This window comes from Phyllobates terribilis, unplaced genomic scaffold (assembly GCF_046119375.1).
Source record: "Phyllobates terribilis strain yellow unplaced genomic scaffold, ASM4611937v1 Scaffold_108__1_contigs__length_5656254, whole genome shotgun sequence".
In the NCBI taxonomy this organism is placed as follows: domain Eukaryota; kingdom Metazoa; phylum Chordata; class Amphibia; order Anura; family Dendrobatidae; genus Phyllobates; species Phyllobates terribilis.
In genome coordinates, this window is record NW_027362868.1 from 1889595 (window position 1) to 1909581 (window position 19987).

General features: G+C 46.5%; 13 non-coding genes and 1 pseudogene across 13 annotated transcripts; all 14 read left to right on the forward strand.

The window, feature by feature from the left end:
* The first annotated feature begins 820 nt into the window (after window positions 1-820).
* Window positions 821-1011, forward strand: LOC141199363 (U2 spliceosomal RNA). The gene has a single exon (XR_012271117.1). It is a non-coding gene; the product is annotated as a U2 spliceosomal RNA (small nuclear RNA).
* Window positions 1012-3735: 2724 nt separating this feature from the next.
* On the forward strand, window positions 3736-3926 carry LOC141199364 (U2 spliceosomal RNA). The gene has a single exon (XR_012271118.1). It is a non-coding gene; the product is annotated as a U2 spliceosomal RNA (small nuclear RNA).
* A 1119-nt stretch (window positions 3927-5045) lies between these two features.
* Window positions 5046-5236, forward strand: LOC141199365 (U2 spliceosomal RNA). The gene has a single exon (XR_012271119.1). It is a non-coding gene; the product is annotated as a U2 spliceosomal RNA (small nuclear RNA).
* A 1120-nt stretch (window positions 5237-6356) lies between these two features.
* LOC141199366 (U2 spliceosomal RNA) lies at window positions 6357-6547 on the forward strand. Its single transcript, XR_012271120.1, has one exon. It is a non-coding gene; the product is annotated as a U2 spliceosomal RNA (small nuclear RNA).
* Window positions 6548-7668: 1121 nt separating this feature from the next.
* On the forward strand, window positions 7669-7859 carry LOC141199367 (U2 spliceosomal RNA). Its single transcript, XR_012271121.1, has one exon. It is a non-coding gene; the product is annotated as a U2 spliceosomal RNA (small nuclear RNA).
* Window positions 7860-8982: 1123 nt separating this feature from the next.
* On the forward strand, window positions 8983-9173 carry LOC141200622 (U2 spliceosomal RNA). The gene has a single exon (XR_012272337.1). It is a non-coding gene; the product is annotated as a U2 spliceosomal RNA (small nuclear RNA).
* A 1122-nt stretch (window positions 9174-10295) lies between these two features.
* Window positions 10296-10486, forward strand: LOC141200657 (U2 spliceosomal RNA). The gene has a single exon (XR_012272371.1). It is a non-coding gene; the product is annotated as a U2 spliceosomal RNA (small nuclear RNA).
* A 1121-nt stretch (window positions 10487-11607) lies between these two features.
* Window positions 11608-11798, forward strand: LOC141199368 (U2 spliceosomal RNA). Its single transcript, XR_012271122.1, has one exon. It is a non-coding gene; the product is annotated as a U2 spliceosomal RNA (small nuclear RNA).
* A 1124-nt stretch (window positions 11799-12922) lies between these two features.
* Window positions 12923-13113, forward strand: LOC141199159 (U2 spliceosomal RNA). Its single transcript, XR_012270919.1, has one exon. It is a non-coding gene; the product is annotated as a U2 spliceosomal RNA (small nuclear RNA).
* A 1121-nt stretch (window positions 13114-14234) lies between these two features.
* LOC141200418 (U2 spliceosomal RNA) lies at window positions 14235-14425 on the forward strand. The gene has a single exon (XR_012272139.1). It is a non-coding gene; the product is annotated as a U2 spliceosomal RNA (small nuclear RNA).
* Window positions 14426-15545: 1120 nt separating this feature from the next.
* LOC141200553 (U2 spliceosomal RNA) lies at window positions 15546-15736 on the forward strand. The gene has a single exon (XR_012272271.1). It is a non-coding gene; the product is annotated as a U2 spliceosomal RNA (small nuclear RNA).
* A 1121-nt stretch (window positions 15737-16857) lies between these two features.
* LOC141200995 (U2 spliceosomal RNA) lies at window positions 16858-16973 on the forward strand (annotated as a pseudogene).
* Window positions 16974-17497: 524 nt separating this feature from the next.
* On the forward strand, window positions 17498-17679 carry LOC141200803 (U2 spliceosomal RNA). Its single transcript, XR_012272513.1, has one exon. It is a non-coding gene; the product is annotated as a U2 spliceosomal RNA (small nuclear RNA).
* Window positions 17680-18800: 1121 nt separating this feature from the next.
* LOC141199369 (U2 spliceosomal RNA) lies at window positions 18801-18991 on the forward strand. The gene has a single exon (XR_012271123.1). It is a non-coding gene; the product is annotated as a U2 spliceosomal RNA (small nuclear RNA).
* Window positions 18992-19987: the final 996 nt, after the last annotated feature.

A 19987-nucleotide genomic window follows, 5' to 3' on the forward strand; every position in this document is an offset into this window, starting at 1 on the left:
CTACAGGTGGTGAGATAAGCTGCACAATATAATTGACCTTTCAGTATATTGTTGCACACACACCATCTATTTAGCAAATGCCCTTGTTATCAACAGCAGCCTTTTAAACTCACCTGAGCTAACAGGTATGTGAGCTGGTTACTCTGCTGCGCTTAAAATTTCTTTTTTGGTTGGCTACAATGCCTTTTCTGAAACGTTGTCTCCCTCTGCTGGAACACTGACTTCTTTCATTTAATGCCTGCAGACTATAAAAGAGAAACCAACCCAAAAAGTTTGGTTGATTAGTCTGTGGCATTCTTTTAAACTGTTGCTTATGGCGGTCTCTGTGAGCTTCTCAGTGACATTCAGCCATCCAGGTATCCCGCCTGCAGTAGACGGAATGTGGCAATGGAACGCTGGCTGCGCGGGTCATAATAGGCTCTGAGCCTTTATATACCTGCGCACAGCAGCAGCCACCTTCAGTCTGCTGCTGGACAGCCAGCAGCAGCAGCAGCAGGAGAGGTAATTAATCAGCAACCCTCCTGCTAAGGGTAGACAGCTGCTCGTTCCACCCCCCCCCCGCCTTAATTGGTTCTCCTCCCTTCCAACGGTGTTGAGGCGGGTGGGAACAGCCGGGGGTTGAGGGTACTGTGCTAAAAGAGGTGGAGTTATGCAGATCTAAAACGCGTGGATTGCAGCAGCAGCAAGCCGAAAAGTGCAGGCATGTGAGGGATCTAGAGGTTGACAGCATGTCTTCTTAACGGGAGTCCAGGTGGCCATCTCCACAAATGGACTTTTCAGAATCCTTGGGTGGCACCGTAGTCGGAAACCAATTCTGGTTATCGCTTCTCGGCCTTTTGGCTAAGATCAAGTGTAGTATCTGTTCTTATCAGTTTAATATCTGATACGTCCCCTATCTGGGGACCATATATTAAATGGATTTTTAGAACAGGGAGATGGAAAAAGAGCTTGCTCTGTCCACTCCACGCATTGACCTGGTATTGCAGTATCTCCAGGACCGGTGCACCCCTTCTTTAATGCAGTTTCTAAAATCAGAAAGAATTGAATTCAATGCTTTTTGTTCATTTTGCTTGTTTGTCGGATTTTGGGATGGACTCTTTGGCTTTGCTTTTCTTCTCCTCATTGGATTTTTCATGTTAAAAGTTGCAGAAGCCAGATGACAAGCTCATTTTGGTTCAACTTCAGCAACTGTGCATTGCATTGCCATGTAATGTGTTATGCACACGCCCGGACAGACTGGCGTGTGCGGTTGTAGTGGTTCCACTGGACCATGAACCGGAGAGTGCCTGGAGGGGCGTGACTAAGTATCTGGCCGATCCGACCAAGATGGCACGACGGCATACGACGCCAGTGCACGAGGGAGAAACCGGGCAGAGGGACCAGGTGCTACTCCAGGTCAAACTCCGGACACGGGGGTTGACCCACACAGGGATTACTGGAACAGGCTGGTAGGCTGGCACACAGACTGGTGGGTATAGGCAGGCACGACTGGTATGCAGGCAGGGGGGGTACAGGCAAGCACAGCAAGAGTGCAGACAGGGAGGCACTAGCAGGTAGGAACACAGGCGGGATAGGACCCAGTACACACTGGGACTCAGGAATAATACAGGCAGAGGGGTACAGGCAGGGCAGGACAGGACTGCCGGAGCAGCGGGCAGAAGCAGGGCAGGACAGGACTGCCGGAGCAGCGGGCAGAAGCAGGGCAGGACAGGACTGCCGGAGCAGCGGGCAGAAGCAGGGCAGGACAGGACTGCCGGAGCAGCGGGCAGAAGCAGCGCAGGACAGGACTCTGTTCACACGGAACAGACAGGAAGGGAAAGACAGAGCCAGACACCCACAGGGTACTTGCAGTGAAGTAGCGAGTGGACCACAAACTCACAAACGGGAGTACAGAGACAACAGGCAGGAGTTAGGTACGAGTTCAGACTCTGCAGAAAAAGGAAGGGAACGGACATAGAGGCAAAACAGGTAAAGGATAGGAGAGAGTTCAGACTGGAACTGAGTGTACGGAGGAGACCGACACTGCAGCGGGATACAGGAGCGGGTCTGGGAATACTGCCCCCAGAGAGGCGGGACGAACAGGCAAGGAGCGTGTTCAGACAGGACAGACAAGATACAGGAGCGGGTCTAGGTAATCGGCCCCTAGAAGGCGGGAGGAACAGGCTAGGAGCGTGTTCAGACAGGACAGACAAGATACACAGAAAGGACTCAGTTCAGACACGGGAACAAATACCGCAAAGCAGGAGACATACAGGACTCAGTTCAGACACGGGAGCTGATAAAGCAGGAGACATACAGGACACAGTTCAGACACGGGAGCTGATACCGCAAAGCAGGAGACATACAGGACTCAGTTCAGACACGGGAACTAATACCGCAAAGCAGGAGACATACAGGACTCAGTTCAGACACGGGAGCTGATACCGCAAAGCAGGAGACATACAGGACTAAGTTCAGACAGGCCTGGAAATACAGCCTCCAGGAAAGGCAGACAAGGAAACAAAGACGGGACCTGGCACCTTCAGAGTGCAAGCACACACTGAAGGAAACACTATGCTCAGGCAGGGATAGAAGGGAGCTGCTGAGCTATATACCAAGTGTCAGACAGCAATAGGCTGAGGACGCACAAGGGGTGTGACCCACAGCAGGTACAAAAAGCAGGAAGTGATCGGGCGCCGCCCTTAAGCAGCAGAGACAGACACAAACAGACAGCATGGAGGGAAGCCAGAGAGACATTCTGGACAGGAGATCAAGTGCGCGCTCCTGCACAGTGGGAGATGGACCACTATGCAAGGACGCCGCCAGGTATGTTACATAATGTAATGTAATGCAATGCTATCTATCTAGCTCTCCCTCTATACTTCCTTTTGGATAAACAGACATATTAGGCAAGCATTTTGGAGCTTTCACCTAAATAACTACAGGTGGTGAGATAAGCTGCACAATATAATTGACCTTTCAGTATATTGTTGCACACACACCATCTATTTAGCAAATGCCCTTGTTATCAACAGCAGCCTTTTAAACTCACCTGAGCTAACAGGTATGTGAGCTGGTTACTCTGCTGCGCTTAAAATTTCTTTTTTGGTTTGCTACAATGCCTTTTCTGAAACGTTGTCTCCCTCTGCTGGAACACTGACTTCTTTCATTTAATGCCTGCAGACTATAAAAGAGAAACCAACCCAAAAAGTTTGGTTGATTAGTCTGTGGCATTCTTTTAAACTGTTGCTTATGGCGGTCTCTGTGAGCTTCTCAGTGACATTCAGCCATCCAGGTATCCCGCCTGCAGTAGACGGAATGTGGCAATGGAACGCTGGCTGCGCGTGTCATAATAGGCTCTGAGCCTTTATATACCTGCGCACAGCAGCAGCCACCTTCAGTCTGCTGCTGGACAGCCAGCAGCAGCAGCAGGAGAGGTAATTAATCAGCAACCCTCCTGCTAAGGGTAGACAGCTGCTCGTTCCACCCCCCCCCCGCCTTAATTGGTTCTCCTCCCTTCCAACGGTGTTGAGGCGGGTGGGAACAGCCGGGGGTTGAGGGTACTGTGCTAAAAGAGGTGGAGTTATGCAGATCTAAAACGCGTGGATTGCAGCAGCAGCAAGCCGAAAAGTGCAGGCATGTGAGGGATCTAGAGGTTGACAGCATGTCTTCTTAACGGGAGTCCAGGTGGCCATCTCCACAAATGGACTTTTCAGAATCCTTGGGTGGCACCGTAGTCGGAAACCAATTCTGGTTATCGCTTCTCGGCCTTTTGGCTAAGATCAAGTGTAGTATCTGTTCTTATCAGTTTAATATCTGATACGTCCCCTATCTGGGGACCATATATTAAATGGATTTTTAGAACAGGGAGATGGAAAAAGAGCTTGCTCTGTCCACTCCACGCATTGACCTGGTATTGCAGTATCTCCAGGACCGGTGCACCCCTTCTTTAATGCAGTTTCTAAAATCAGAAAGAATTGAATTCAATGCTTTTTGTTCATTTTGCTTGTTTGTCGGATTTTGGGATGGACTCTTTGGCTTTGCTTTTCTTCTCCTCATTGGATTTTTCATGTTAAAAGTTGCAGAAGCCAGATGACAAGCTCATTTTGGTTCAACTTCAGCAACTGTGCATTGCATTGCCATGTAATGTAATGTAATGCAATGCTATCTATCTAGCTCTCCCTCTATACTTCCTTTTGGATAAACAGACATATTAGGCAAGCATTTTGGAGCTTTCACCTAAATAACTACAGGTGGTGAGATAAGCTGCACAATATAATTGACCTTTCAGTATATTGTTGCACACACACCATCTATTTAGCAAATGCCCTTGTTATCAACAGCAGCCTTTTAAACTCACCTGAGCTAACAGGTATGTGAGCTGGTTACTCTGCTGCGCTTAAAATTTCTTTTTTGGTTTGCTACAATGCCTTTTCTGAAACGTTGTCTCCCTCTGCTGGAACACTGACTTCTTTCATTTAATGCCTGCAGACTATAAAGAGAAACCAACCCAAAAAGTTTGGTTGATTAGTCTGTGGCATTCTTTTAAACTGTTGCTTATGGCGGTCTCTGTGAGCTTCTCAGTGACATTCAGCCATCCAGGTATCCCGCCTGCAGTAGACGGAATGTGGCAATGGAACGCTGGCTGCGCGTGTCATAATAGGCTCTGAGCCTTTATATACCTGCGCACAGCAGCAGCCACCTTCAGTCTGCTGCTGGACAGCCAGCAGCAGCAGCAGCAGGAGAGGTAATTAATCAGCAACCCTCCTGCTAAGGGTAGACAGCTGCTCGTTCCACCCCCCCCCCGCCTTAATTGGTTCTCCTCCCTTCCAACGGTGTTGAGGCGGGTGGGAACAGCCGGGGGTTGAGGGTACTGTGCTAAAAGAGGTGGAGTTATGCAGATCTAAAACGCGTGGATTGCAGCAGCAGCAAGCCGAAAAGTGCAGGCATGTGAGGGATCTAGAGGTTGACAGCATGTCTTCTTAACGGGAGTCCAGGTGGCCATCTCCACAAATGGACTTTTCAGAATCCTTGGGTGGCACCGTAGTCGGAAACCAATTCTGGTTATCGCTTCTCGGCCTTTTGGCTAAGATCAAGTGTAGTATCTGTTCTTATCAGTTTAATATCTGATACGTCCCCTATCTGGGGACCATATATTAAATGGATTTTTAGAACAGGGAGATGGAAAAAGAGCTTGCTCTGTCCACTCCACGCATTGACCTGGTATTGCAGTATCTCCAGGACCGGTGCACCCCTTCTTTAATGCAGTTTCTAAAATCAGAAAGAATTGAATTCAATGCTTTTTGTTCATTTTGCTTGTTTGTCGGATTTTGGGATGGACTCTTTGGCTTTGCTTTTCTTCTCCTCATTGGATTTTTCATGTTAAAAGTTGCAGAAGCCAGATGACAAGCTCATTTTGGTTCAACTTCAGCAACTGTGCATTGCATTGCCATGTAATGTAATGTAATGCAATGCTATCTATCTAGCTCTCCCTCTATACTTCCTTTTGGATAAACAGACATATTAGGCAAGCATTTTGGAGCTTTCACCTAAATAACTACAGGTGGTGAGATAAGCTGCACAATATAATTGACCTTTCAGTATATTGTTGCACACACACCATCTATTTAGCAAATGCCCTTGTTATCAACAGCAGCCTTTTAAACTCACCTGAGCTAACAGGTATGTGAGCTGGTTACTCTGCTGCGCTTAAAATTTCTTTTTTGGTTTGCTACAATGCCTTTTCTGAAACGTTGTCTCCCTCTGCTGGAACACTGACTTCTTTCATTTAATGCCTGCAGACTATAAAGAGAAACCAACCCAAAAAGTTTGGTTGATTAGTCTGTGGCATTCTTTTAAACTGTTGCTTATGGCGGTCTCTGTGAGCTTCTCAGTGACATTCAGCCATCCAGGTATCCCGCCTGCAGTAGACGGAATGTGGCAATGGAACGCTGGCTGCGCGTGTCATAATAGGCTCTGAGCCTTTATATACCTGCGCACAGCAGCAGCCACCTTCAGTCTGCTGCTGGACAGCCAGCAGCAGCAGCAGCAGGAGAGGTAATTAATCAGCAACCCTCCTGCTAAGGGTAGACAGCTGCTCGTTCCACCCCCCCCCCCGCCTTAATTGGTTCTCCTCCCTTCCAACGGTGTTGAGGCGGGTGGGAACAGCCGGGGGTTGAGGGTACTGTGCTAAAAGAGGTGGAGTTATGCAGATCTAAAACGCGTGGATTGCAGCAGCAGCAAGCCGAAAAGTGCAGGCATGTGAGGGATCTAGAGGTTGACAGCATGTCTTCTTAACGGGAGTCCAGGTGGCCATCTCCACAAATGGACTTTTCAGAATCCTTGGGTGGCACCGTAGTCGGAAACCAATTCTGGTTATCGCTTCTCGGCCTTTTGGCTAAGATCAAGTGTAGTATCTGTTCTTATCAGTTTAATATCTGATACGTCCCCTATCTGGGGACCATATATTAAATGGATTTTTAGAACAGGGAGATGGAAAAAGAGCTTGCTCTGTCCACTCCACGCATTGACCTGGTATTGCAGTATCTCCAGGACCGGTGCACCCCTTCTTTAATGCAGTTTCTAAAATCAGAAAGAATTGAATTCAATGCTTTTTGTTCATTTTGCTTGTTTGTCGGATTTTGGGATGGACTCTTTGGCTTTGCTTTTCTTCTCCTCATTGGATTTTTCATGTTAAAAGTTGCAGAAGCCAGATGACAAGCTCATTTTGGTTCAACTTCAGCAACTGTGCATTGCATTGCCATGTAATGTAATGTAATGCAATGCTATCTATCTAGCTCTCCCTCTATACTTCCTTTTGGATAAACAGACATATTAGGCAAGCATTTTGGAGCTTTCACCTAAATAACTACAGGTGGTGAGATAAGCTGCACAATATAATTGACCTTTCAGTATATTGTTGCACACACACCATCTATTTAGCAAATGCCCTTGTTATCAACAGCAGCCTTTTAAACTCACCTGAGCTAACAGGTATGTGAGCTGGTTACTCTGCTGCGCTTAAAATTTCTTTTTTGGTTTGCTACAATGCCTTTTCTGAAACGTTGTCTCCCTCTGCTGGAACACTGACTTCTTTCATTTAATGCCTGCAGACTATAAAAGAGAAACCAACCCAAAAAGTTTGGTTGATTAGTCTGTGGCATTCTTTTAAACTGTTGCTTATGGCGGTCTCTGTGAGCTTCTCAGTGACATTCAGCCATCCAGGTATCCCGCCTGCAGTAGACGGAATGTGGCAATGGAACGCTGGCTGCGCGTGTCATAATAGGCTCTGAGCCTTTATATACCTGTGCACAGCAGCAGCCACCTTCAGTCTGCTGCTGGACAGCCAGCAGCAGCAGCAGCAGGAGAGGTAATTAATCAGCAACCCTCCTGCTAAGGGTAGACAGCTGCTCGTTCCACCCCCCCCCCCGCCTTAATTGGTTCTCCTCCCTTCCAACGGTGTTGAGGCGGGTGGGAACAGCCGGGGGTTGAGGGTACTGTGCTAAAAGAGGTGGAGTTATGCAGATCTAAAACGCGTGGATTGCAGCAGCAGCAAGCCGAAAAGTGCAGGCATGTGAGGGATCTAGAGGTTGACAGCATGTCTTCTTAACGGGAGTCCAGGTGGCCATCTCCACAAATGGACTTTTCAGAATCCTTGGGTGGCACCGTAGTCGGAAACCAATTCTGGTTATCGCTTCTCGGCCTTTTGGCTAAGATCAAGTGTAGTATCTGTTCTTATCAGTTTAATATCTGATACGTCCCCTATCTGGGGACCATATATTAAATGGATTTTTAGAACAGGGAGATGGAAAAAGAGCTTGCTCTGTCCACTCCACGCATTGACCTGGTATTGCAGTATCTCCAGGACCGGTGCACCCCTTCTTTAATGCAGTTTCTAAAATCAGAAAGAATTGAATTCAATGCTTTTTGTTCATTTTGCTTGTTTGTCGGATTTTGGGATGGACTCTTTGGCTTTGCTTTTCTTCTCCTCATTGGATTTTTCATGTTAAAAGTTGCAGAAGCCAGATGACAAGCTCATTTTGGTTCAACTTCAGCAACTGTGCATTGCATTGCCATGTAATGTAATGTAATGCAATGCTATCTATCTAGCTCTCCCTCTATACTTCCTTTTGGATAAACAGACATATTAGGCAAGCATTTTGGAGCTTTCACCTAAATAACTACAGGTGGTGAGATAAGCTGCACAATATAATTGACCTTTCAGTATATTGTTGCACACACACCATCTATTTAGCAAATGCCCTTGTTATCAACAGCAGCCTTTTAAACTCACCTGAGCTAACAGGTATGTGAGCTGGTTACTCTGCTGCGCTTAAAATTTCTTTTTTGGTTTGCTACAATGCCTTTTCTGAAACGTTGTCTCCCTCTGCTGGAACACTGACTTCTTTCATTTAATGCCTGCAGACTATAAAAGAGAAACCAACCCAAAAAGTTTGGTTGATTAGTCTGTGGCATTCTTTTAAACTGTTGCTTATGGCGGTCTCTGTGAGCTTCTCAGTGACATTCAGCCATCCAGGTATCCCGCCTGCAGTAGACGGAATGTGGCAATGGAACGCTGGCTGCGCGTGTCATAATAGGCTCTGAGCCTTTATATACCTGCGCACAGCAGCAGCCACCTTCAGTCTGCTGCTGGACAGCCAGCAGCAGCAGCAGCAGGAGAGGTAATTAATCAGCAACCCTCCTGCTAAGGGTAGACAGCTGCTCGTTCCACCCCCCCCCCCCCGCCTTAATTGGTTCTCCTCCCTTCCAACGGTGTTGAGGCGGGTGGGAACAGCCGGGGGTTGAGGGTACTGTGCTAAAAGAGGTGGAGTTATGCAGATCTAAAACGCGTGGATTGCAGCAGCAGCAAGCCGAAAAGTGCAGGCATGTGAGGGATCTAGAGGTTGACAGCATGTCTTCTTAACGGGAGTCCAGGTGGCCATCTCCACAAATGGACTTTTCAGAATCCTTGGGTGGCACCGTAGTCGGAAACCAATTCTGGTTATCGCTTCTCGGCCTTTTGGCTAAGATCAAGTGTAGTATCTGTTCTTATCAGTTTAATATCTGATACGTCCCCTATCTGGAGACCATATATTAAATGGATTTTTAGAACAGGGAGATGGAAAAAGAGCTTGCTCTGTCCACTCCACGCATTGACCTGGTATTGCAGTATCTCCAGGACCGGTGCACCCCTTCTTTAATGCAGTTTCTAAAATCAGAAAGAATTGAATTCAATGCTTTTTGTTCATTTTGCTTGTTTGTCGGATTTTGGGATGGACTCTTTGGCTTTGCTTTTCTTCTCCTCATTGGATTTTTCATGTTAAAAGTTGCAGAAGCCAGATGACAAGCTCATTTTGGTTCAACTTCAGCAACTGTGCATTGCATTGCCATGTAATGTAATGTAATGCAATGCTATCTATCTAGCTCTCCCTCTATACTTCCTTTTGGATAAACAGACATATTAGGCAAGCATTTTGGAGCTTTCACCTAAATAACTACAGGTGGTGAGATAAGCTGCACAATATAATTGACCTTTCAGTATATTGTTGCACACACACCATCTATTTAGCAAATGCCCTTGTTATCAACAGCAGCCTTTTAAACTCACCTGAGCTAACAGGTATGTGAGCTGGTTACTCTGCTGCGCTTAAAATTTCTTTTTTGGTTTGCTACAATGCCTTTTCTGAAACGTTGTCTCCCTCTGCTGGAACACTGACTTCTTTCATTTAATGCCTGCAGACTATAAAAGAGAAACCAACCCAAAAAGTTTGGTTGATTAGTCTGTGGCATTCTTTTAAACTGTTGCTTATGGCGGTCTCTGTGAGCTTCTCAGTGACATTCAGCCATCCAGGTATCCCGCCTGCAGTAGACGGAATGTGGCAATGGAACGCTGGCTGCGCGTGTCATAATAGGCTCTGAGCCTTTATATACCTGCGCACAGCAGCAGCCACCTTCAGTCTGCTGCTGGACAGCCAGCAGCAGCAGCAGCAGGAGAGGTAATTAATCAGCAACCCTCCTGCTAAGGGTAGACAGCTGCTCGTTCCACCCCCCCCCCCCGCCTTAATTGGTTCTCCTCCCTTCCAACGGTGTTGAGGCGGGTGGGAACAGCCGGGGGTTGAGGGTACTGTGCTAAAAGAGGTGGAGTTATGCAGATCTAAAACGCGTGGATTGCAGCAGCAGCAAGCCGAAAAGTGCAGGCATGTGAGGGATCTAGAGGTTGACAGCATGTCTTCTTAACGGGAGTCCAGGTGGCCATCTCCACAAATGGACTTTTCAGAATCCTTGGGTGGCACCGTAGTCGGAAACCAATTCTGGTTATCGCTTCTCGGCCTTTTGGCTAAGATCAAGTGTAGTATCTGTTCTTATCAGTTTAATATCTGATACGTCCCCTATCTGGAGACCATATATTAAATGGATTTTTAGAACAGGGAGATGGAAAAAGAGCTTGCTCTGTCCACTCCACGCATTGACCTGGTATTGCAGTATCTCCAGGACCGATGCACCCCTTCTTTAATGCAGTTTCTAAAATCAGAAAGAATTGAATTCAATGCTTTTTGTTCATTTTGCTTGTTTGTCGGATTTTGGGATGGACTCTTTGGCTTTGCTTTTCTTCTCCTCATTGGATTTTTCATGTTAAAAGTTGCAGAAGCCAGATGACAAGCTCATTTTGGTTCAACTTCAGCAACTGTGCATTGCATTGCCATGTAATGTAATGTAATGCAATGCTATCTATCTAGCTCTCCCTCTATACTTCCTTTTGGATAAACAGACATATTAGGCAAGCATTTTGGAGCTTTCACCTAAATAACTACAGGTGGTGAGATAAGCTGCACAATATAATTGACCTTTCAGTATATTGTTGCACACACACCATCTATTTAGCAAATGCCCTTGTTATCAACAGCAGCCTTTTAAACTCACCTGAGCTAACAGGTATGTGAGCTGGTTACTCTGCTGCGCTTAAAATTTCTTTTTTGGTTTGCTACAATGCCTTTTCTGAAACGTTGTCTCCCTCTGCTGGAACACTGACTTCTTTCATTTAATGCCTGCAGACTATAAAAGAGAAACCAACCCAAAAAGTTTGGTTGATTAGTCTGTGGCATTCTTTTAAACTGTTGCTTATGGCGGTCTCTGTGAGCTTCTCAGTGACATTCAGCCATCCAGGTATCCCGCCTGCAGTAGACGGAATGTGGCAATGGAACGCTGGCTGCGCGTGTCATAATAGGCTCTGAGCCTTTATATACCTGCGCACAGCAGCAGCCACCTTCAGTCTGCTGCTGGACAGCCAGCAGCAGCAGCAGCAGGAGAGGTAATTAATCAGCAACCCTCCTGCTAAGGGTAGACAGCTGCTCGTTCCACCCCCCCCCCCGCCTTAATTGGTTCTCCTCCCTTCCAACGGTGTTGAGGCGGGTGGGAACAGCCGGGGGTTGAGGGTACTGTGCTAAAAGAGGTGGAGTTATGCAGATCTAAAACGCGTGGATTGCAGCAGCAGCAAGCCGAAAAGTGCAGGCATGTGAGGGATCTAGAGGTTGACAGCATGTCTTCTTAACGGGAGTCCAGGTGGCCATCTCCACAAATGGACTTTTCAGAATCCTTGGGTGGCACCGTAGTCGGAAACCAATTCTGGTTATCGCTTCTCGGCCTTTTGGCTAAGATCAAGTGTAGTATCTGTTCTTATCAGTTTAATATCTGATACGTCCCCTATCTGGGGACCATATATTAAATGGATTTTTAGAACAGGGAGATGGAAAAAGAGCTTGCTCTGTCCACTCCACGCATTGACCTGGTATTGCAGTATCTCCAGGACCGGTGCACCCCTTCTTTAATGCAGTTTCTAAAATCAGAAAGAATTGAATTCAATGCTTTTTGTTCATTTTGCTTGTTTGTCGGATTTTGGGATGGACTCTTTGGCTTTGCTTTTCTTCTCCTCATTGGATTTTTCATGTTAAAAGTTGCAGAAGCCAGATGACAAGCTCATTTTGGTTCAACTTCAGCAACTGTGCATTGCATTGCCATGTAATGTAATGTAATGCAATGCTATCTATCTAGCTCTCCCTCTATACTTCCTTTTGGATAAACAGACATATTAGGCAAGCATTTTGGAGCTTTCACCTAAATAACTACAGGTGGTGAGATAAGCTGCACAATATAATTGACCTTTCAGTATATTGTTGCACACACACCATCTATTTAGCAAATGCCCTTGTTATCAACAGCAGCCTTTTAAACTCACCTGAGCTAACAGGTATGTGAGCTGGTTACTCTGCTGCGCTTAAAATTTCTTTTTTGGTTTGCTACAATGCCTTTTCTGAAACGTTGTCTCCCTCTGCTGGAACACTGACTTCTTTCATTTAATGCCTGCAGACTATAAAAGAGAAACCAACCCAAAAAGTTTGGTTGATTAGTCTGTGGCATTCTTTTAAACTGTTGCTTATGGCGGTCTCTGTGAGCTTCTCAGTGACATTCAGCCATCCAGGTATCCCGCCTGCAGTAGACGGAATGTGGCAATGGAACGCTGGCTGCGCGTGTCATAATAGGCTCTGAGCCTTTATATACCTGCGCACAGCAGCAGCCACCTTCAGTCTGCTGCTGGACAGCCAGCAGCAGCAGCAGCAGGAGAGGTAATTAATCAGCAACCCTCCTGCTAAGGGTAGACAGCTGCTCGTTCCACCCCCCCCCCCCCGCCTTAATTGGTTCTCCTCCCTTCCAACGGTGTTGAGGCGGGTGGGAACAGCCGGGGGTTGAGGGTACTGTGCTAAAAGAGGTGGAGTTATGCAGATCTAAAACGCGTGGATTGCAGCAGCAGCAAAGCCGAAAAGTGCAGGCATGTGAGGGATCTAGAGGTTGACAGCATGTCTTGTTAACGGGAGTCCAGGTGGCCATCTCCACAAATGGACTTTTCAGAATCCTTGGGTGGCACCGTAGTCGGAAACCAATTCTGGTTATCGCTTCTCGGCCTTTTGGCTAAGATCAAGTGTAGTATCTGTTCTTATCAGTTTAATATCTGATACGTCCCCTATCTGGGGACTATATATTAAATGAATTTTTAGAACAGGGAGATGGAAAAAGAGCTTGCTCTGTCCACTCCACGCATTGACCTGGTATTGCAGTATCTCCAGGACCGGTGCACCCCTTCTTTAATGCAGTTTCTAAAATCAGAAAGAATTGAATTCAATGCTTTTTGTTCATTTTGCTTGTTTGTCGGATTTTGGGATGGACTCTTTGGCTTTGCTTTTCTTCTCCTCATTGGATTTTTCATGTTAAAAGTTGCAGAAGCCAGATGACAAGCTCATTTTGGTTCAACTTCAGCAACTGTGCATTGCATTGCCATGTAATGTAATGTAATGCAATGCTATCTATCTAGCTCTCCCTCTATACTTCCTTTTGGATAAACAGACATATTAGGCAAGCATTTTGGAGCTTTCACCTAAATAACTACAGGTGGTGAGATAAGCTGCACAATATAATTGACCTTTCAGTATATTGTTGCACACACACCATCTATTTAGCAAATGCCCTTGTTATCAACAGCAGCCTTTTAAACTCACCTGAGCTAACAGGTATGTGAGCTGGTTACTCTGCTGCGCTTAAAATTTCTTTTTTGGTTTGCTACAATGCCTTTTCTGAAACGTTGTCTCTCTCTGCTGGAACACTGACTTCTTTCATTTAATGCCTGCAGACTATAAAAGAGAAACCAACCCAAAAAGTTTGGTTGATTAGTCTGTGGCATTCTTTTAAACTGTTGCTTATGGCGGTCTCTGTGAGCTTCTCAGTGACATTCAGCCATCCAGGTATCCCGCCTGCAGTAGACGGAATGTGGCAATGGAACGCTGGCTGCGCGTGTCATAATAGGCTCTGAGCCTTTATATACCTGCGCACAGCAGCAGCCACCTTCAGTCTGCTGCTGGACAGCCAGCAGCAGCAGCAGCAGGAGAGGTAATTAATCAGCAACCCTCCTGCTAAGGGTAGACAGCTGCTCGTTCCACCCCCCCCCCCGCCTTAATTGGTTCTCCTCCCTTCCAACGGTGTTGAGGCGGGTGGGAACAGCCGGGGGTTGAGGGTACTGTGCTAAAAGAGGTGGAGTTATGCAGATCTAAAACGCGTGGATTGCAGCAGCAGCAAGCCGAAAAGTGCAGGCATGTGAGGGATCTAGAGGTTGACAGCATGTCTTCTTAACGGGAGTCCAGGTGGCCATCTCCACAAATGGACTTTTCAGAATCCTTGGGTGGCACCGTAGTCGGAAACCAATTCTGGTTATCGCTTCTCGGCCTTTTGGCTAAGATCAAGTGTAGTATCTGTTCTTATCAGTTTAATATCTGATACGTCCCCTATCTGGGGACCATATATTAAATGGATTTTTAGAACAGGGAGATGGAAAAAGAGCTTGCTCTGTCCACTCCAGGCATTGACCTGGTATTGCAGTATCTCCAGGCCCGGTGCACCCCTTCTTTAATGCAGTTTCTAAAATCAGAAAGAATTGAATTCAATGCTTTTTGTTCATTTTGCTTGTTTGTCGGATTTTGGGATGGACTCTTTGGCTTTGCTTTTCTTCTCCTCATTGGATTTTTCATGTTAAAAGTTGCAGAAGCCAGATGACAAGCTCATTTTGGTTCAACTTCAGCAACTGTGCATTGCATTGCCATGTAATGTAATGTAATGCAATGCTATCTATCTAGCTCTCCCTCTATACTTCCTTTTGGATAAACAGACATATTAGGCAAGCATTTTGGAGCTTTCACCTAAATAACTACAGGTGGTGAGATAAGCTGCACAATATAATTGACCTTTCAGTATATTGTTGCACACACACCATCTATTTAGCAAATGCCCTTGTTATCAACAGCAGCCTTTTAAACTCACCTGAGCTAACAGGTATGTGAGCTGGTTACTCTGCTGCGCTTAAAATTTCTTTTTTGGTTTGCTACAATGCCTTTTCTGAAACGTTGTCTCCCTCTGCTGGAACACTGACTTCTTTCATTTAATGCCTGCAGACTATAAAAGAGAAACCAACCCAAAAAGTTTGGTTGATTAGTCTGTGGCATTCTTTTAAACTGTTGCTTATGGCGGTCTCTGTGAGCTTCTCAGTGACATTCAGCCATCCAGGTATCCCGCCTGCAGTAGACGGAATGTGGCAATGGAACGCTGGCTGCGCGTGTCATAATAGGCTCTGAGCCTTTATATACCTGCGCACAGCAGCAGCCACCTTCAGTCTGCTGCTGGACAGCCAGCAGCAGCAGCAGCAGGAGAGGTAATTAATCAGCAACCCTCCTGCTAAGGGTAGACAGCTGCTCGTTCCACCCCCCCCCCGCCTTAATTGGTTCTCCTCCCTTCCAACGGTGTTGAGGCGGGTGGGAACAGCCGGGGGTTGAGGGTACTGTGCTAAAAGAGGTGGAGTTATGCAGATCTAAAACGCGTGGATTGCAGCAGCAGCAAGCCGAAAAGTGCAGGCATGTGAGGGATCTAGAGGTTGACAGCATGTCTTCTTAACGGGAGTCCAGGTGGCCATCTCCACAAATGGACTTTTCAGAATCCTTGGGTGGCACCGTAGTCGGAAACCAATTCTGGTTATCGCTTCTCGGCCTTTTGGCTAAGATCAAGTGCAGTATCTGTTCTTATCAGTTTAATATCTGATACGTCCCCTATCTGGGGACCATATATTAAATGGATTTTTAGAACAGGGAGATGGAAAAAGAGCTTGCTCTGTCCACTCCACGCATTGACCTGGTATTGCAGTATCTCCAGGACCGGTGCACCCCTTCTTTAATGCAGTTTCTAAAATCAGAAAGAATTGAATTCAATGCTTTTTGTTCATTTTGCTTGTTTGTCGGATTTTGGGATGGACTCTTTGGCTTTGCTTTTCTTCTCCTCATTGGATTTTTCATGTTAAAAGTTGCAGAAGCCAGATGACAAGCTCATTTTGGTTCAACTTCAGCAACTGTGCATTGCATTGCCATGTAATGTAATGTAATGCAATGCTATCTATCTAGCTCTCCCTCTATACTTCCTTTTGGATAAACAGACATATTAGGCAAGCATTTTGGAGCTTTCACCTAAATAACTACAGGTGGTGAGATAAGCTGCACAATATAATTGACCTTTCAGTATATTGTTGCACACACACCATCTATTTAGCAAATGCCCTTGTTATCAACAGCAGCCTTTTAAACTCACCTGAGCTAACAGGTCTGTGAGCTGGTTACTCTGCTGCGCTTAAAATTTCTTTTTTGGTTTGCTACAATGCCTTTTCTGAAACGTTGTCTCCCTCTGCTGGAACACTGACTTCTTTCATTTAATGCCTGCAGACTATAAAAGAGAAACCAACCCAAAAAGTTTGGTTGATTAGTCTGTGGCATTCTTTTAAACTGTTGCTTATGGCGGTCTCTGTGAGCTTCTCAGTGACATTCAGCCATCCAGGTATCCCGCCTGCAGTAGACGGAATGTGGCAATGGAACGCTGGCTGCGCGTGTCATAATAGGCTCTGAGCCTTTATATACCTGCGCACAGCAGCAGCCACCTTCAGTCTGCTGCTGGACAGCCAGCAGCAGCAGCAGCAGGAGAGGTAATTAATCAGCAACCCTCCTGCTAAGGGTAGACAGCTGCTCGTTCCACCCCCCCCCCCGCCTTAATTGGTTCTCCTCCCTTCCAACGGTGTTGAGGCGGGTGGGAACAGCCGGGGGTTGAGGGTACTGTGCTAAAAGAGGTGGAGTTATGCAGATCTAAAACGCGTGGATTGCAGCAGCAGCAAGCCAAAAAGTGCAGGCATGTGAGGGATCTAGAGGTTGACAGCATGTCTTCTTAACGGGAGTCCAGGTGGCCATCTCCACAAATGGACTTTTCAGAATCCTTGGGTGGCACCGTAGTCGGAAACCAATTCTGGTTATCGCTTCTCGGCCTTTTGGCTAAGATCAAGTGTAGTATCTTTTGAAAAGGCAGTTTTGTCCTTGGGCTGCCCTAGTAAATTGATGCATATTACACACTGGTTTGGTGCACTTGTTAGTACGCCAGGTGGCTCATAGAGTTATCTGATGGAAAACATGGCCCTCCAGGATCGAAGTCACTAGGCTGGGTAAGTGTGAGGGCTTTGGAGCAATGTGCTCCAGGAGTAGGCGCCCTGGTGGGAGTCCAAGCTTACTGGGACTGGGAACCCCAGAAAGACTTGGCTTCGTAGCACGCCGCACCTTTGCCAATCATACTTTCTGAGCAACCCCCCCTATTCCTGGCCTCCGGGCTAGGAAAGGGAATTTTTATAAACCCGGTCGGAGGTCCGGTCAGCTTTGGGCTGAGAAACCAACACAGGCTCCAGCTCCACTAGTGTGGCAGCCTAGATGGAAGCTGGGAGCACGAAAACGGCTCTTCTCCGGCTTCGGCTAGGGAGAGCATCGGAGATCCCTGACCCTCGCTGTGGCCTTCTGGCTCGGAGGGATGGGGATGGTTTATTGGGGACCCTCTCCTCCGGGAAGGGTCCACATGAATCCTCGCCTCGTGCGCTGTTTTGGTGTGACTTCGGTCACATTTTTCAGTGCCTTGGATGCAGCTTCAATCAAAAAATCTGTTCTTATCAGTTTAATATCTGATACGTCCCCTATCTGGGGACCATATATTAAATGGATTTTTAGAACAGGGAGATGGAAAAAGAGCTTGCTCTGTCCACTCCACGCATTGACCTGGTATTGCAGTATCTCCAGGACCGGTGCACCCCTTCTTTAATGCAGTTTCTAAAATCAGAAAGAATTGAATTCAATGCTTTTTGTTCATTTTGCTTGTTTGTCGGATTTTGGGATGGACTCTTTGGCTTTGCTTTTCTTCTCCTCATTGGATTTTTCATGTTAAAAGTTGCAGAAGCCAGATGACAAGCTCATTTTGGTTCAACTTCAGCAACTGTGCATTGCATTGCCATGTAATGTAATGTAATGCAATGCTATCTATCTAGCTCTCCCTCTATACTTCCTTTTGGATAAACAGACATATTAGGCAAGCATTTTGGAGCTTTCACCTAAATAACTACAGGTGGTGAGATAAGCTGCACAATATAATTGACCTTTCAGTATATTGTTGCACACACACCATCTATTTAGCAAATGCCCTTGTTATCAACAGCAGCCTTTTAAACTCACCTGAGCTAACAGGTATGTGAGCTGGTTACTCTGCTGCGCTTAAAATTTCTTTTTTGGTTTGCTACAATGCCTTTTCTGAAACGTTGTCTCCCTCTGCTGGAACACTGACTTCTTTCATTTAATGCCTGCAGACTATAAAAGAGAAACCAACCCAAAAAGTTTGGTTGATTAGTCTGTGGCATTCTTTTAAACTGTTGCTTATGGCGGTCTCTGTGAGCTTCTCAGTGACATTCAGCCATCCAGGTATCCCGCCTGCAGTAGACGGAATGTGGCAATGGAACGCTGGCTGCGCGTGTCATAATAGGCTCTGAGCCTTTATATACCTGCGCACAGCAGCAGCCACCTTCAGTCTGCTGCTGGACAGCCAGCAGCAGCAGCAGCAGGAGAGGTAATTAATCAGCAACCCTCCTGCTAAGGGTAGACAGCTGCTCGTTCCACCCCCCCCCCCGCCTTAATTGGTTCTCCTCCCTTCCAACGGTGTTGAGGCGGGTGGGAACAGCCGGGGGTTGAGGGTACTGTGCTAAAAGAGGTGGAGTTATGCAGATCTAAAACGCGTGGATTGCAGCAGCAGCAAGCCGAAAAGTGCAGGCATGTGAGGGATCTAGAGGTTGACAGCATGTCTTCTTAACGGGAGTCCAGGTGGCCATCTCCACAAATGGACTTTTCAGAATCCTTGGGTGGCACCGTAGTCGGAAACCAATTCTGGTTATCGCTTCTCGGCCTTTTGGCTAAGATCAAGTGTAGTATCTGTTCTTATCAGTTTAATATCTGATACGTCCCCTATCTGGGGACCATATATTAAATGGATTTTTAGAACAGGGAGATGGAAAAAGAGCTTGCTCTGTCCACTCCACGCATTGACCTGGTATTGCAGTATCTCCAGGACCGGTGCACCCCTTCTTTAATGCAGTTTCTAAAATCAGAAAGAATTGAATTCAGTGCTTTTTGTTCATTTTGCTTGTTTGTCGGATTTTGGGATGGACTCTTTGGCTTTGCTTTTCTTCTCCTCATTGGATTTTTCATGTTAAAAGTTGCAGAAGCCAGATGACAAGCTCATTTTGGTTCAACTTCAGCAACTGTGCATTGCATTGCCATGTAATGTAATGTAATGCAATGCTATCTATCTAGCTCTCCCTCTATACTTCCTTTTGGATAAACAGACATATTAGGCAAGCATTTTGGAGCTTTCACCTAAATAACTACAGGTGGTGAGATAAGCTGCACAATATAATTGACCTTTCAGTATATTGTTGCACACACACCATCTATTTAGCAAATGCCCTTGTTATCAACAGCAGCCTTTTAAACTCACCTGAGCTAACAGGTATGTGAGCTGGTTACTCTGCTGCGCTTAAAATTTCTTTTTTGGTTTGCTACAATGCCTTTTCTGAAACGTTGTCTCCCTCTGCTGGAACACTGACTTCTTTCATTTAATGCCTGCAGACTATAAAAGAGAAACCAACCCAAAAAGTTTGGTTGATTAGTCTGTGGCATTCTTTTAAACTGTTGCTTATGGCGGTCTCTGTGAGCTTCTCAGTGACATTCAGCCATCCAGGTATCCCGCCTGCAGTAGACGGAATGTGGCAATGGAACGCTGGCTGCGCGTGTCATAATAGGCTCTGAGCCTTTATATACCTGCGCACAGCAGCAGCCACCTTCAGTCTGCTGCTGGACAGCCAGCAGCAGCAGCAGCAGGAGAGGTAATTAATCAGCAACCCTCCTGCTAAGGGTAGACAGCTGCTCGTTCCACCCCCCCCCCCCGCCTTAATTGGTTCTCCTCCCTTCCAACGGTGTTGAGGCGGGTGGGAACAGCCGGGGGTTGAGGGTACTGTGCTAAAAGAGGTGGAGTTATGCAGATCTAAAACGCGTGGATTGCAGCAGCAGCAAGCCGAAAA